Source organism: Gavialis gangeticus, unplaced genomic scaffold (genome assembly GCF_001723915.1).
Source record: "Gavialis gangeticus isolate Ggan-Ray unplaced genomic scaffold, GavGan_comp1, whole genome shotgun sequence".
In the NCBI taxonomy this organism is placed as follows: Eukaryota; Metazoa; Chordata; order Crocodylia; family Gavialidae; genus Gavialis; species Gavialis gangeticus.
In genome coordinates, this window is record NW_017729032.1 from 113927352 (window position 1) to 113934398 (window position 7047).

Consider the following 7047-nt stretch of genomic DNA (forward strand, 5'->3'; position numbering starts at 1 on the left):
AATAGCCTTGACTGCTTGATGGAAGGTGTCTACATGCTGCAAGGCCAAGGTGAGGCCTGAAGTAGACACAGACACTGATCAGAATAAGAGGATAAGAACCATTATTCCAGTTATATTGGTTTATTTGTGTTTACATGGCCTAGATGCCATTGGCCACAGGCACTTATCAAAATAAGAGGATAAGACACTTATTGAGAGTGCAGCACCGGGGCAGGCTAACCTTTGCCCAAAGTGTCTACTACAGTCAACCAGGAAGCATGCTCTAGCATCCCCCAGCTTCTGGCCTTAGCTACTGCAGGCATGTGGCTGCATTTACAGAATCAAAAGTCATGTCTGTTTACTTGCTTATCAGTTCAATCTACACAGTTTAGATTAACTTGCAAAGATTGAATTGATTCAGCCTTCAGGCTTCCTTTGGCTTTTCATTTGAGGTCTATTGTAGACTCATCAGAATTGAATCAGCTTCAAGACATGGTTTACTTTAGAAGAACTGCCAAATTTGAGCAAAAAAAATAATAATAATTCCAGTGAATTTTTTTCTAGTCACTCTACAGTCACTCTATGAAAACTTTCATTCATGAGGATAATCTATGCTATCTTCAGTCATACACTCAACTTAAATAAAGATGGAACAAACAAGGCTGCAAAAGTCAGGAAATGAGTCTTAATCCAGTTTTTACCAAGACTGTACATCTTTAGTAAAACTTCCTTATGATGCATTATTCAATGATGCAATTTCTCTTTTTCACCAAAAGGCCCTTACACTCTTCCTTTTCTAGTGCCCTAACCACAATATTATCTTTTTTGCTCTTTGAATAGATGATTGACTGGGACATTCTTTTCTGTTCATGGGGAGCTATGACTCATTTCTGAGACACAATCCAAGTAACTCAGAAGCTAAATAGGTTCACATTGTGATGACTCACGGTTTAGGCAGAAAGTGAGTGGCTACGAAAGTATAAGAACAGCCCAAGCTACCATTTTTTATACATATGCCCATATAGTAAGAGAGTGTAAAGTTAAGACCAGTCCTAAGGGCTAAATACAGACAATCAAAACACCTGAGGCTGAATTGATTCAATCTTTGCAGATTAGTCTAAAATGCATTAATTGAACTGATAAACAGGGATCCTGGTTTTCTCTGTTAAAAAAAAAAATCCCCAATATTTAGATTAAAAAAGTAACCCAAAAAACACATTTTTCTAGGATTAAAATGATACACCATTGAAAGCTACTGGTACAGGGGGGTGGGAGGTTGAAGGAATGGGTGTGATGGAAAAGATCCTAGGAGGAGAATACATAGTCAAAGTTATAAAACAATCATCAGGCCTTAATGGGAATTTATAGACATGCTCCAGGAATGTGTGCGTGTGTGTGGGGGGGGAGGGGGTTAATTAGAATGGCTACAAGAGCTGCTCTAATTAAAGCACCTGGAATGTCATGTGTATCAGCGTCGCCCCAAGGCTGAAAAATGGCAGCAGTAGCAACTGAATTAAAGCATGTCAAGCAAGCTTTAGTTAAAACACCTCTGCTGCTATTTTTCACTGCAGGGATGCTGATACACGTGACACTAGAGTATGCTGGAGAGTGGTACCAAGCTCCAGCAGACTCAATTAATTAAGTCTGTTCCAATGCACTGTAATTACAGCGCATCAGAGCAGCTTCCCTGCACGTGTCCAGGCATTCCACGAGTTCAAATTTTCCACAAATAATCTGTAAATTTATTTTCCCAATTTTAGGGTGATTATTTCTTCCCCTATTCTTTCTTCCAGCTGTGCTCAACATCCAATAACTGACCTTGTTCCTTAAGAATGATGTAAAAAAGGCATTAATCATCTCAATCCTTTTTTGCCTCATCCATTATTAAATTGAGCCCCCCTCCTCCCCCTAGTTCAGTAAGGGAACTATACTTTCTTTTGCTTCCTTTTTTTTCCAACTTTTTTTGTCCCTTGCTTGCATTATCTCAATTCATGCTTCAGCCTTTCTGATTTTCTACATAGCATGAGCATGCTATAATACAGCTACATTTTCAATTTTTGTAAGTTTGCACCCACTGAAGGACTCATTGTTTAGCCAAGGCAATCTCTTGCTGCACTTTCTAGCCTTCTTCCACATTAGGATAGCCTGCTTCTGTGCCCTTAATTTGGCTTCTTTAAGGGACTACTAACTACTTTTGCCTTTAGAGTTACTCCTATGGAAAGTTTTCAGTCAGATCCCTGAGCATTAAACTCTATTTTTTTATGCCTAGGGTCTTTATTCTACTGTTCTTTTCTACTGATCCTTCCTTTCTTTAGGATCCTTAACACTGTCATTTCATATCACTGCCTTTTTCATTCTCAGTCATCTCCTTTTGTGCACGTAGCATCTCAAAAAGAGCTTCTCCTCTGCCTGACTCCTACCTCTGAACTGCTATGTTACCTGCCCAGTGGACCTCACAGTACTTAAAGTAATCCCTTAGCACCAGGTCCTGCATTTTGGATATTTGGATTAGATGTTTAAAAAAAATCCTCATTCGCCTCCTCTTTCTCCTTTGATAGTCTATAGCAGACACCCAGCACCACAACATTTCTCTTATCTGATTCTACTTTGACCCAGAGACTTTTAAGAGGCCTACCTTCCAGTTTGTGCTGCACTTCAGATTCAGTTCCTGGGGAAATCATTGACTGAATAATAGGGTCTCCAGATCAGGGTAGTGACCCTAATTTTTGGAGACCAGCTTTACATCATCCCCAATAAAGTTTGGTGATTAGTAAAGAATGGATTGGAAAGTATCATTGTTAATACTGAAGCTAACAGAGCTATTGTTTTCTGTCATGGCATTCTCCCAGATGCCTTGCTTTTTTAAGAGATATGCTTTTTTACCTTTATGAATTATTTGCACTGTATAAGCAGTCCAGTAGAAGCTTAATACGTGGTTTTGAGAGGGATACATATAAACAACATTTTAACAAAAGATGGGTAGTAGAGATGAGAATAAAGAAACTGTTTAAATACATAATAGTAGTCAAGCATTCAACTTTACGTCATCATTTTCCATTCCCTTTCAAGTTGCTGACTTCAGTAGGAACCTCCTAACAATACGTAAACAAGAAGCAGGAACTTATGAGGACCTGGATTTCAAGAGGTGAGACGTACTTTATGCATTCTGTACCATACATAATCTCCACTCTTCTCCTTTAAGTATGTGTAGGAGTGTCCATTAAATAGGATTAACTGTATGGTTTGTTTGAAGGATATACAATGAACTAGTTAAACCTCTGCTTTGCTGCAGAAGATTCATTTGATATTTTTTTTATTTTTTATAACCTTTTGTCATAATCATCAGCTTTGCTTTATGGTTTATGCATCATTGTCTGTTCCAGCTTCAAAAGCTTTCAGATCATTGTTTCCATCTGCTTTCTTCTCTTGTACATTGTAATAGAAATGTTTTACATGGGTGAGCTACCAACCTCCTGCACTACCCTCCACCTGGAGAGCCAGACCAGAGCCCCTTTAGCCTATGTTTTTCACAGTTCTCTGGAGACCTTCATGGTACTTTAACAAAGTAGTAAACATTATTAGATGCACTGTAACTGGTAGCTTCTGTGTGGGGCTGCTGCTGCCGCATGCTCCGGGACCTTCTTGATTCCCCCATCTCCTGCTGGCTTTGAGCAGCAGGTGGGGAAGCAGCAAGGCTTCAGCTGGGAGAAAACCTTGAGTTTTGGGCTGGTGGCAGCAGGGATCCTGCACCCAGGGTGGCAGGGGGTGGTGGCAGCACAGAGCTAGGGTTGATAGTGTGTGGGTGCGAGGGAAAGTGGGTGGTGTGGGGACCACCTATATGTTTCTCCATGGCATGCAGCGCTGGCAGGAGGTAGCAGCAGCAGCAGACAGGGTGCTCAGGGTGCAGGCACCTGGCAAGGTGTGGCTCCGGCCAGCTCTTCACATCACAGTGAGGGGCACAGCCTCCACATGGCTGCCTGTATTGCCAGTGCTCCCTGTCACTCACATGAAGCCCTTACACTCACACAACAGGAAGGGAAGCCCCACATGCTAGAACCAAGTGTCTTCCCTGCTGGGGCTGCACAGCACCAGAAAGAAACTTGAGTCTCTGGAGCTAGCTACCTTCCCTGCCTGGGGCTTCCTTCCCCTGCAGCACAGCTCCTGCAAGGAAGGCAGCCAGCTTCAACACCTGAGTCTGCTCTCTGGTGCTGCAAAGCCCCAGCAGGGGAGGCACCTGGCTCCAGCACATGGGTCTTCCCTCCTTGGTGTGCTAGTGCAGGGGCTGTGCATGACTGGCAGGGAGTGCCAGCGATACAGGTAGCTGCATGCAGGCTGCACCCCTTGCTGCCATGTGAAGCTCTGGCCAGAGTTGCACCCCACCGGGCACCTGTGCTGAGCACCTCACCTGCTGCTGTGCCATAGGAGAAGTGTGGGGGGTGTTCCCCACACCCCCCAATCTCCATCAGACCCACACTTTGCCCTCACAACTCCCCACATATACCCATATACACAACCCCCCAACATACCCTATGCCCCCCCACACAGCCACACCCCGGACAACCCCCATATCCTACCACATGCCCCCACACCCTACCATAAACTTCCACCATACACACACCCCACCCCACACACACACCACATACTTCCCACACAGAACACACACATACCCTCTCCCCACAATTGCAGACCAACCTGGTGACCTTCTATGACCAGGTCACATAATCCTTAAACGCAGGTGTAGCAGTGGACATAGTATTTCTGGACTTTAGGAAGGCCTTCAACACTGTCTCTTACCCCATTCTCATTAAAAAACTAGGGAACTGTGGCATCAACATCTACACAGTCAATTGGGTCACTAACTGGCTGGAGCATCACACCCAGAGAGTGGTGGTGGATGGGTCCTACTCGACCTGGAGGGATGTGGGCAGTGGGGTTCTGCAGGGTTCAGTCCTTGGGCCTGCATTGTTCAACATCTTCAACAGTGACTTGGACAAGGGGGTAAAAAGCACCCTGTTCAAATTTACAAACAACACTAAGATGTGGGGGGATTGGGCATGCTAGAAGGGATGAATAGGCTCCAATCAGACCTAGACAGGTTACGGGGGTGCAGGGATGAGAACAGGATGGGTTTCAACACTGACAAGTGCAAGGTACTGCACCTGGGGAGGAAGAACCAGCAGTATATCTACAGGCTGGGGAACTCCCTTCTTATCAGTGCAGAGGCAAAAAAGTATTTTGGAGTCATTATTGATAGGCAGTTGGGGAGCAGGAGCAGAGAGAGCTGGGTGCACATGTGCCACACGTGTACCCACCTTACCTCAGGGGTGAAGGCAGCAGCTGCAGAGGAGACAGCGGCGGGTGCAGCAACAGCTGATTTCCCCCTAAGGTAAGTGGGGCAGAGGGTACAGCACAGCTGAGGCGGATCCAGATGGGAAGCCCTCCGGAGCCCTCTTAGCTCACCCAACAGGGAGCCATGCTTCTGAACCACGCATGGGCAGGCAGACCGCGGGGGGGAGGGGAATCTAGCAGGGGCCTTTCCCCCAGATGGGGGAGCAGCTCCGGGGGCCTTTCCCCCAAGCGGGGGGGAAGCTCCAACTAGTCCCTTGGGATGGTATTCCCTGCCACCCCGGGATCCCAGCGGGAGGGGTGGGAGGGGGCAGGGCTGCCAGCACACACTTCCGGCCTAGCTGGAAGCCCTGATTGGCTGAGGGGTCAACCGTGGGAATTTCAACTGAGGGCTTTAAAAAGCCACAGTTTGAAATTCCCCCTGCAGTTGGGGAGCAGGGTGCATGTGTGCCACATGTGTACCCACCTTACCTTGGCGGCGAAGGCAGCAACTGCGGAGGAGACAACAGCAGGGGCAGCAACAGCTGATTTTCCCCTAAGGTAAGTGGGGCAGAGGGTACAGGGCAGCTGAAGCAGATCCAGAGGGAAAGCCCTCCAGAGCCCTCTTAGCTTGCCCGACAGGAAGCCATGCTCCCGAGCCGCACGTGAGCACCACGCACAAACAGTGCACACAAACAGGTGTGCTCTGTAAGGGAACACCGGCGTTTGCGCCAGCGTTCGCGTAAGGCGGGTGCAAGGTAGCTGCCCAGAGCAGCACCTCCAGTGAGCAAAAGCAGCAGGTGCAGCTCTGCAGACGTGGTGCAGTCATGGAGTGCAGCTGCCAGGGGCCCTGCCCAGGCACTGCTGCCTGCCATGGGCTCTTCTGAGGCCTCCACGCAGATGGAGCTCATGGCGGGGTCGGTGGCCCCTTGCCCCCCCATCTGTGGGGGGGGCTCAGTAGGCTCCTCGGGGGGGTGGGGCCTGGTTGTTCCCTTGCCTGTCCCTCCTGTGCATGACTTAGGGCCTTGGAGGAGCAGGTGAGGGAGCTCCAGGCTGAGGTGAGCAGGCTGAGGGGGATCAGGGATGCAGAGGATGAAATTGATGCCTATTTCTGTTCTCTGCAGGCCTGGTTGCCCAGTGTACAGCCCCCACAGGAGACACATCCAATGCAGGAGTGGCAGAAGGTGTCGAAATCCAGAGCAGCTGGGCCTAAAGTGGTGGAAGCTCCCCAGGTTCACCTGGGGAACAGGTTCGACGCCCTGGCAGCTGTGATGCAGAAAGACAGAGAAATTGGCTCCGGCTGGGACAATGCTACACCCCACATGACAAAGAATGAGCAGAGAGAGAACACCAACAGGAAGAAACATTGAGTCCTCATCATCAGAGACTCCATCCTACAAAGACTGGAAGGTCCCATCTGCCGGCCCGACACCATGATGCAAGAGGTCTGCTTCATGCCTGGGGCTCGGGTTAGAGACATTACAGAGAGGATCCCGGCCTACATCTGACCTGCAGACTAGTACCCCGTGGTTGTCTTCCACGTGGGGATGAATGACATGGCCAGGGGCAATCCTGACCACATTATGAAGGATTTCAAGGCTCTGGGGGACAAGCTTAAGGAGATGGGGGTGCAGGTGGTATTTTCCTCTCTTCTTCCGGTGAGTAGGCGGGGACGGCAACACGGGGCCAGCATTGGCGAGGTCAACCAGCACTTACACAGTTGGTGCCACCAGGCAGGCCTTG